Source organism: Sphaerodactylus townsendi, linkage group LG17 (assembly GCF_021028975.2).
Source record: "Sphaerodactylus townsendi isolate TG3544 linkage group LG17, MPM_Stown_v2.3, whole genome shotgun sequence".
Classification (NCBI taxonomy): Eukaryota; Metazoa; Chordata; class Lepidosauria; order Squamata; family Sphaerodactylidae; genus Sphaerodactylus; species Sphaerodactylus townsendi.
This window is the reverse complement of record NC_059441.1, coordinates 2886096-2896547: the sequence shown is the minus strand read 5'-3', so window position 1 is coordinate 2896547 and position 10452 is coordinate 2886096.

Here is a 10452-nt window from a genome sequence, read left to right as displayed (position 1 = left end):
CCTGAGAGAACTGTGACTGGCCCAGGGTCACCCAGCAGGCTTCATGTGGAGGAGCAGGGAAACAAACCCGGTTCGCCAGATAAGAGTCCACAACTCATGTGGAGGAGTGGGGAATTGAACCCAGGTCCTCCAGATTAGAGCTTACCACTTTTAACTAGGCTTGGTCAATAACCTAGAAATTTGGTAAAATTCGGATTCGGATTTATTCAGGCATAAAATTATCTGTATGCCCGAATAAGACAAATAACATATTCGGATATACCTGAATATTCGGGTATACCCAAAAATTTGGTTTTTTTTTAGTATTTTTGGTGGGGGTTTTGCATTTTGGCCTGATGATACCCACCAAGTTTGATGGAATTTGGTTCAGGGGGTCCAAACTTATGGACCCCCAAAAGGGGTGCCCCATCATCCATTGTTTCCAATGGGAACTAGCAGGAGATGAGGCTACCCCAGGGGTCTGCAACCTGCGGCTCTCCAGATGTTCATGGACTACAATTCCCACTAGCCCCTGCCAGCATGGCCAATTGGGATTTGTAGTCCATAAACATCTGGAGAGCTGCAGGTTGCAGACCCCTGGGCTACCCCTTGCTGCTCACATAGAGTGTGGAATTAAAACCTAGTTCTCCCGATTAGAGTCCACCGCTTTTCATCACTATGCCCCACTGGCGAAGGCTTATGGTTGTGTGAGTCAAAAAGGACATATCCAAGAGAACGGCCATGCTGGCAGGGGCTGATGGGAATTGTAGTCCATGAACATCTGGAGAGCCGCAGGTTGCAGACCCGTGCCCTAGTCCGACACCTTAACCCACGCTCAACCCACATAACCCCTTCCGTAATTGTGTGCATTTGATTCAAGGTGAAGGGATCTTGGCCTTCAGACTTCATGGTCTGTGCCTGCGATTTCAGCACATCAATAGAGTTGTCACTGGCCTGGGTCAAGGGAAGCGAGATCAAATCCAGCTCCTGGCGGCGGCAGCGGCGGCAATTGGCAGCTCAGCTTGGAAGAGTCCCCGGATTCCTGGGGCGGAGGTCTTGTCAGGGGGAGCGGAGTGGAGGCCGTGGCCCATTATGCATGGAGTGCTTTCCACGGTGCTTCTAGTCCCGCAGTCCCTCCACAGTGGCGCCTCCTCACATTTCCCTGTTGAAACACAAGGAGCTGCCCCACTGCCTGCCGCACGACTCGCAATCCCCTGCCCCCACGCCGCTCAAAAGGGAAGATAGAGAGTCTGAAGGAAGGATCAATGGGCCTTTCCCCACTTACCCTTGTCGGAGGGTTGCTGCGTGCAATTCCCAGCGGGCGCAATTCCTGGCGCCGCGACTCTGGAGCTTCCCTTGGCCAACCCCGCTTCTGTGCAGGGTTACCGTCAAAAGGCACCCATCGTTGAAGGTTAAGGCGCTTAGGAATTAAGCCACCGGCGCTGAGGGGGCGCGAGAGAGGCAGCGTCAGGGCGGCTGCATTCTCGCCGCCCCTGAAGTGGGGAGTGCAGCTGGACCCCGCGCTACTTTAGGAGAGTAGTGTGGGGCTTAAGGTAAGTGGGAAAAGGGCCAATATTATCCTTTAAAGCGTGGGCTATCGAGTATCGCCATATCAGACATTATGATGGCGGAGGTTGCTTTCGTGGCTTTTTTGCATTTTGCGCGTTTAATTTGTCAATCCCTTGACCCCTCCTTGCTCTGAGGGACAGGCAGGCAGACAGCTTTCCCCTTAAAATACAAAAGCCATTTCCGCAAGAGCAATATCAGTGGTATCAGTACCTTTAAAAGGCTTTTAAAAAGCAAACCAACCTTCGCTCTTTTTTTTTGAGTACGCCCTGAAAGGAAGCCTCGGCAGTATAGAAATCTCTGGCGTCCCTGCTTTGCAAAATCTGCGTGGGTTCTTCTGGGGCCGCATTACGACTTCGAACGCTTCGTCAGCAACAAGAATCTCTGCCGTGCCGGAACCATGCGCTCGCTGTGGGGCAGAGCGCCAGAGTATAATCAGCCTATGTCTCAGAGGCTCATTCCGCACATGCAGAATAATGCACTTTCAAACTGCTTTCAGTGCTCTTTGAAGCTGTGCGGAACGGCAAAATCCACTTGCAAACAGTTGTGAAAGTGGTTTGAAAACGCATTATTTTGCGTGTGCGGAAGGGGCCTCAGAGATAGCTTTGATGTCGTCAGAGGAAACCGCTAAGGCTGCTGCTTTGTAGGTGCCGAGTCTGACCGAGCGCGGGGCTCTGTGCACCGTCTCTGAGCTGGCCTCAGTTTCCCCAAGCTCCAAGACGGTCACTGGAAACAGAACTGCCCAGAAATTGCTGGCTCGTACCACTGACCACAGTGACCAGATGTAGATACAGAAGAGGCGTTCCTAAAGTTCCGCTCTCTTAAAAAAAAAAAGCAAAGCAAACCGGTTGCTGCATGGGAGCCGCTTCTGCAGGACACTATTTTGCATCCCGGGGCACCTACTTGCTGTATAGGGCAGCAATGGCGAACCTATGGCTCGGGTGCCAGAGGTGGCACTCGGAGCCCTTTCTGTGGGCACGCGTGAACAGAGTTCAACAGAAAATCATACACGCCCCACACACACATCTAGGCTGGCCTGGGCACGATCCTTTACCTGGGAGTAAGTTTGGTTGCTGGCAATGGGGCTTGCCTCTGAGTAAACCCTCCTAGGGTCGTGATTCACCCATTCGAAGCATTGGATGGTTCCTTCACCAAGCTTACTCCTGAGTAACGGCGCTCTTTGGAGCCACCATTGTTTTTTTCTGTAAACTAAAAACCACAGTATTCAGGTGTTAAGCCGTCAGGTTGGCACTTTAAGCATAAATAAGTGGGGTTTTAAGGCTGCAATTTGGGCACCTGGGTCCTCGGGTTCGCATTCGCCATCACTGGTATCGGGCCACCAGTGTTTCTCTGCAGCGGTGATCTCCCACCCACGTCCATTGTGGATTTGCAGCAGCGTGGAGAAAAGCAACCACTTTCCCTAGTAAGCTGCCACATGCTCTAATAAGGCAAGAACCGCAACGTTTAGGGCCAGTTCAACGTTAAGCCAAATCCAAGTGATAAAGCTCCTCCCAGGACTCTGCCACCCCTAAGCTTGCAGGAGTAGTCAAAAGGTTGTGTGTGTGAATTCTCTGTGCCTTTGCAATTCTGGGGAGATGGGTTTTGATGTATCTGGACGAGCTAATTTTCTTCGTACGCTTTTCAAAAAGTGTTCCGATATGCAGTACGCACATACGCACACTCTGCAGCCCGAAGCGGTACAGTCCTTGCAGAGACTTGCCACTCGATTGCATTGAGCTAACCTCCGCAGAAGCGGTTCATTTGGGTGAGCGTTGGCCCTTAGTTTCTAGCGGGCAGATAACGGTGGCATCTTTTACACTCTGCGAGTGCTTCTAACAACTTCTACTGAAAATAGAGAACCTTCTTGGATTACTGGGTCACCTCACCGGCTGGGACTTTTGATACTACGTGAAGGTGCGGTCCATCTGAACAGCGCCACTGAACAGAACGGGGCCAATTCTTGGCGCCATTTTCTTTTGAAGACGCTTGCATGTAGGAGTTCTGCCAGCAGGTCCCCATAGGTTCTTGTACCTAATATTTTAGGTATTCATCGCTTTTCCTCCTTTTTTAATGTACGGCAACGTATTTTTTATTTCCTCAGAACATCTGTATTTTATTTAATTTTATAAAAACTTTTTTAAAAAACAGTTGCATAGAGTGTGTTGTAGCATAGTGTTTTTACTACTATTTCTCTATTTTTTTGGTTAACAACACAACTACCTCATGCTTGTTTAAAAATTAAAAAAAATAAAAGGAGTAGATTTTTGTCCTTTTACCCTGGTTTGTGCTTTGTTCCTTGGGAAATAGTAGAAGGAGGAGGAGGAGGAGGAGTTTGGATTTATATTCCCCCTTTCTCTCCTGCACAGAAACTCAAAGGGACTTACAATCTCCTTTCCCTTCCCCCCTCTCAACAAAAACCCTATGAGGTAGGTGAGGCTGAGAGAGCTCTGAAGAACTGTGACTAGCCCAAGGTCACCCAGCTGACATGTGTGGGAGTACACAGGCTAATCTGAATTCCCCATATAAGCCTCTACAGCTACAATGGGAGTTGTGGTTCCTGGGCATCTGGGGAGCCGCAGGTTCCCTACCCCTGGTTTAGAATGTAAATTTTTAAACTCATATATATGTTTTTATACATGATATTATATTGTTCACCGCCCTGAGCCCTTCGGGGATAGGGCGGTATATTCAATCAATCAATCAATCAATCAATCAATCAATCAATCAATCAATCAATCAATCAATCAATCAATCAATCAAGCCGCAGAGCGGGGAATCAAACCCAGTTCCTCCAGATTGGAACGCACCTGCTCTTAACCACTACGCCACTGCTGCTCCTCCTTCTGTAAGGTGGCGATGGTTTCTTATTTCTGTCACAGGTGTTTCTCCTGCCTTATCTAGGTAGATTCAAACAACAGCCTGCAGTGTAATAGCGAGCACTGGGCCATCCCTGACTCATGGCGTGGTGCCCAGCGTTAAAAAGGATTGAACAAACTAATGGCCTATTGAAAGTGATGAACGACAATCATGTTAATAATAGTCAGCATCTGTTCAAAACACCTCTTGTGCAACGAGGATGATTGAGGGACTGGAGCACCTTCCCCATGAGGAGAGGCTGCAGCGTTTGGGACTCTTTAGTTTGGAGAGGAGACGGCTGAGGGGGGATAGGATTGAAGTTATAAAATTATGCATGGGATAGAAAATGTCGACAGAGAGAAATTTTTCGCTCTTTCTCACAATACTAGAACCAGGGGGCATTCATTGAAAATGCTGGGGGGAAGAATTAGGACTAATAAAAGGAAACACTTCTTCACGCAACGTGTGAGCGGTGTCTGGAAGATGCTGCCACAGGAGGTGGTGATGGCCACTAACCTGGATAGCTTTAAAGGGGGCTTGGACAGATTGATGGAGGAGAAGTCGATCTTTGGCTACCAATCTTGATCCTCCTTGATCTGAGATTGCAAATGCCTTAGCAGACCAGGTGCTTGGGAGCAGCAGCCGCAGAAGGCCATTGCTTTCACCTCCTGCAGGTGAGCTCCCAAAGGCACCTGGTGGGCCACTGCGAGTAGCAGAGAGCTGGACTAGGTGGACTCTGGTCTGATCCAGCAGGCTAGTTCTTATTACAACAACAGCCATTACAAACAGCCCTGCAAAATAGTGGTGGGGAGTGAAGAAGAGGAGGAGTTTGGATTTATACCCCACTTTTCTCTCCTATAAGGAGTCTCAAAGTGGCTCACAAGCTCCGTTCCTTCCCCACAACAGACACTTTCTGAGGTAGGTGGGACCGAAAGAGTTCTGAAAGAACTGCGACTGGCCAATGTCACCCGGTGGCTTCACGTGGAGGAGTGGGGAATCAAACCTGGCGCTCCAGATTGGAGTCTGCCGCCACGCTGGTCACCAAATTGCAGCCAGCTTACGTCGGGTCAGTATTATGCCCCCGCTGCAGATCCAGTGCTGGTCAGTAGATCTCCGCCATGGGAGGGCTTCCGATTGCCCACTTGAGACCAGGTGGGCTGCCAAGATTTAAACAACAGTTCAGCAACAGCTGCTCTGATTGGTTCAAAATGAACTGTAACAACTCAGGAAAGGGATTTACGTGCTGGCAAAGCCATCGGGATGCAAACATCTGCTCCGGGTGCAGCCCAGTTAGGGAAGGAGGCAAACCAGATGTTGGGCTTAATTACGAAAAGGAGGAAGAACGTACAATATCGGGAGCAGGGCTATCAGCCAACAGGCCTCCGTGGTCTGTGGAATGGACAGTTCCATTAGGGCATACGTTCAAAGGAAATGGCTCCTAATTCCTTGCTTTTCCGTGCTATGTTGGGGGGGGGGGGAGCAAGAACTGGCAAGTACTTAATCACCCCCTCCTGCAGAGTCTCCCCTGCTACCCTCCCCCAAGTTTAATGCAGACCACCTCCTCATGTCTCTTTCTTTTAAAACCCTGCGGGGTCACCGTAAATCAGCAGTGACTTGAAGGCAAAAAATAAATAAATCCAAACAGCCTGGACATTTAAGAACTTCAGAAAGAGCCTGCTGGATCAGGCCAGAGTCCGTCTAGTTCAGCTCTCTGCTACTCGCAGTGGCCCACCAGGTGCCTTTGGGAGCTCACGTGCAGGAGGTGAAAGCAATGGCCTTAAGAACATAAGCAGTAGCCTGCTGGATCAGACCAGAGTCCATCCAGTCCAGCACTCTGCTACTTGCAGTGGCCCACCAGGTGCCTTTGGGAGCTCACATGCAGGATGTGAAAGCAATGGCCTTAAGAACATAAGAAAGAGCCAGCTGGATCAGACCAGAGTCCATCTAGTCCAGCACTCTGCTACTTGCAGTGGCCCACCAGGTGCCTTTGGGCGCTCCCATGCAGGATGTGAAAGCAATGGCCTTAAGAACATAAGAAAGAGCCAGCTGGATCAGACCAGAGTCCATCTAGTCCAGCACTCTGCTACTCGCAGTGGCCCACCAGGTAACTTTGGGAGCTCCCATGCAGGATGTGAAAGCAATGGCCTTCTGCTGCTGCTGCTCTCGATCGCCTGGTCTGCTAAGGCATTGGCAACCTCAGATCAAATCTCAGAGGATCCTCATGAAACATCCCAAAGTGATCATCCCAAAGTGATCTTCCCAAAGTGATCAAAACATCAAAAAAACAAGCCCATGTATAATTCCGCTGCTCTGAAAAGCTCATTGACGGGGGGGATCCGTTTTGCAGTGTTTTATGACCATCGGGAAGACCATGACCCCTTGGTGTGCGGTTTTGCACAAATGGGGTAAACACCAAGAAGGCCACGACTGAGAGGCCACACTCGTCTGTTGTAGCAAAATCAAACAGGGATCCAGCGACTAACGTTTGCTGTTTAAAAGGGACTTGTGTGTATTGCTATGACCCTGTTCATTATTTGTACTGCACAGAGGGAAGGCACTAGACTTAGTCATTGATTGACAGTGGCACTGTTTTAATTTGCCAGTTTTATTGTTCTAGGTCCGTGGTGGCGAACCTTTGGCACTCCAGATATTATGGACTACAATTCCCATCAGCCCCTGCCAGCATGGCAATTGGCCATGCTGGCAGGGGCTGATGGGAATTGTAGTCCATAACATCTGGAGTGCCAAAGGTTCGCCACCACTGTTCTAGGTCCTACTTGGTGTTTTATTGGGTTTTCATTTTCTGTACTAGCATTAGCTTTTTGTTAATTTTTCAGTTATCGAATTCATTTAGGGTCAAGCGTTTCCCCCTTCATTTATTTCAGTCCATGAAAGATGACCAACATTCATCTCCGCCCAAATTTTCATTAGTCAGATTTCACTTTGGGCCCAGACATTTAGTCTGTCTCTAAGGTGACGCTGGACTTTTACAGTATTTTGGCATTATGTCCTCCTAATCCATCAAAACCCAAGGCGAGAAGGCCTCATTTCCCCTTTTAATAATTACCCGAGAAAACCCAATACAATACAAGAAGAAGAAGAGGAGGAGGAGGAGGAGGAGGAGGAGGAGGAGGAGGAGGAGTTTGAATTTATATCCCCCCTTTCTCTCCTGTAGGAGACTCAAAGGGGCTTACAATCTCCTTGCCCTTCCCCCCTCACAACAAACACCCTGTGAGGTAGGTGGGGCTGAGAGAGCTCCGAGAAGCTGTGACTAGCCCAAGGTCACCCAGCTGGCGTGTGTGGGAGTGCACAGGATAATCTGAATTCCCCAGATAAACCTCCACAGCTCAGGCGGCAGAGCGGGGAATCAAACCCGGCTCCTCCAGATTAGATACACGAGCTCTTAACCTCCTACGCCACTGCTGCTCCTTTAATGACATATTATTAATACAAAAAAAGAAATATTATTAATACAAAAAAAGAAATATGTGAGTTAAAACGCAATCCATATATTACGTAAATAAGTTAAGATCGCTGATTGACAACCAATTTGAGAAACCTTGCGGTCTGTTCTAGGATTACTCCAGAATTGTTGTTTAGTAAGTACATAATTTTTTGCTGTCCAGTTGTCTGTGCCAATTGGGTAGGGCAGCAGTAATAACATTCTTGCCTCTGTATAAAGGGGACAGTGATGCAAAACATTGCCCACAGACGCACAATCTTTCTTCGTGATGTGGTGTTTTTCTGCCTCTTCCCTGTCTTAAAGAGGAGGGCAGGATGTTACATCTGGCTACAGAAAAGGCCCGGCGGAGTTTGGGATCAGAACGGACAAGCGGATATTCAGGGAAAAAACCCAATAGCCCCCGATGCAGCTGGAATTGTTATTACTACAAGCGCAATCTGTTAGCGGCAGCTGCGGAATTCAGTAGCTGTGCTGTGAAATGCACGGCCGCACTTGGCTTTGGCGGGCAAGCGGTAAAATATTATTCCAGTGGTTTGTAACAGGATCTATTCCTGCAAGGGGTGGTTTGAATGAAGGGGAAGGGAAGGAAACCGCGCTCCGACCCTGCTGAGTCAGAAAAATCCTGAACTTTTGCTGCGAGTGGGAAACGGTGTCATATATACCACAGAGCTGCGTAGGGGTGTGTGTGCGAATACATATGCATGTATGTACACACAGTCAAATTGATCGGGGGGGTGGGGGCAGAATCCCGGCCCCATTGTCGAGTTACCATCCTCCAGGTGAGGACCGAAGATCTCCTGAAATCACAACTGATCATCAGAAAGCATGGATCCGCTTCCCTGGAGAAGATGGCTACCTTCTAGAATCTAGCCCTTCGGGGGAGGGCGGTTTAAAAATTGTAAATATAAATAGATAAATCTCCTATAGCCGTGGTGGCGAACCTTTGGCACTCCAGATGTTATGGACTACAATTCCCATCAGCCCCTGCCAGCATGGCCACTTGGCAGGGGCTGATGGGAATTGTAATCCATAACATCTGGAGTGCCAAAGGTTTGCCACCACTGCCCTATAGCCCACTGAGGTCGCTCCACACCCTCTCAGGGGTCTGCAACCTGCGGCTCTCCAGATGTTCATGGACTACAAATCCCATCAGCCCAGGGGCTGATGGGAATTGTAGTCCACGAACATCTGGAGAGCCGCAGGTTGCAGACCCCTGCTCGATTCTCCCAAATCTCCAGGGATTCCCCAACCTGGAGATGGCAACTCTACTTCTGGGGGGAACGCGAAAAAACCTTTCGGGTATTTTTTGTGTGTGGGGGGGGAGGTTGAATAAAGATGCTAGAGGGACAGACGTGAGCCACTTCAGAGGTTTTTACAGCTACCGGTATGGAGGGGGGGAAGGGCAGCAAGGGAAAAATGGGGCCCCTCCTCTCTCCAAAGACTAGAACTCGGGGCATCCAATTAGGGTGATTGATGGATGGCTGCGGACAGACAAAAGGGCCGGAACGGAATTCAGTGCGCCTGTGTGGCTTGCCTGGAGCAGAGCAAATGGCGAAGGCAGGGGCAGCAGGCAGGCTTCACTGGAGGCTGCTTGAGAATCCCTCTCCAGGGCATGTGCGAAGTGCCAACTCGTGGCAACCTCAAGTGACGGCGAACCCCAGCAAGGGGCTTTCGAGGCAAGGGAGAAGCAGAGGCGGTCGACCACCACGGCCTTCCTCTGTTGTGTCTTCCTTCCAAGCACTGACCCCGAGAGCTGACCGGATCGGGTTCGACCGTGCCAATCACCCTGCCCCGCGGTCGCCAGACTGGGGGATTCTTTTGCTGGCCAGTGCCCCCAAAAGCAGACCCTAGGCCAAATTGGTGGCCGGAAATCCAGGCAGCGGTGACTGTGCCCCCCCCCCAAGGTCTGCCCCCATTCATCTGCCATTGTCTGAACGCAGAAGTCTTTGCTTTGGGTTTGGGGTCTCGGTCCTATCAGATTAAAAGCGTAGTCGTTTCCCCTGCACGCTGCACCCCACAGAGAAAGGATTCGGGAAACCATAATGGGGAAGACTCTTGCTGCTGATGGACGGGGTGGGGGGGGGAGGGGCCCTGGGAAAAAAGGATCCTGGCTGCCCTCTGCCCCCCCCCACTCCTGCTAGTCCTCTGCCTGTGGCCGCTCTTGCATGCTCTTGTGGCAATGAGTCCCCCATCCCAGCTATTAGCATTACTTGGTTGCTGCCAGCAGAGCATGGGGAGGGGGGAGGCAAAGCAAAGAGAAGCAACACATTTGTGCCGTGGGGGCGTTTCCATGGTTGAGGTGGTTTGTCCTGGGGAGGTAATAAGTATTCCTATTGGGTGGTTTATACTGGTGGTGGTTTATACTGGGGGCATTTCCATGGTTGAGGTGGTTTGCCCTGGGGAGGTAATAAGTATTCCTATTGGGTGGTTTATACTGGTGGTGTTTTATACTGGGGGCATTTCCATGGTTGAGGTGGTTTGTCCTGGGGAGGTAATAAGTATTTCTATTAGGTGGTTTATACTGGTGGTGTTTTATACTGGGGAGCATTTCCATGGTTGAGGTGGTAAACACTCCTCCTGAACAAACC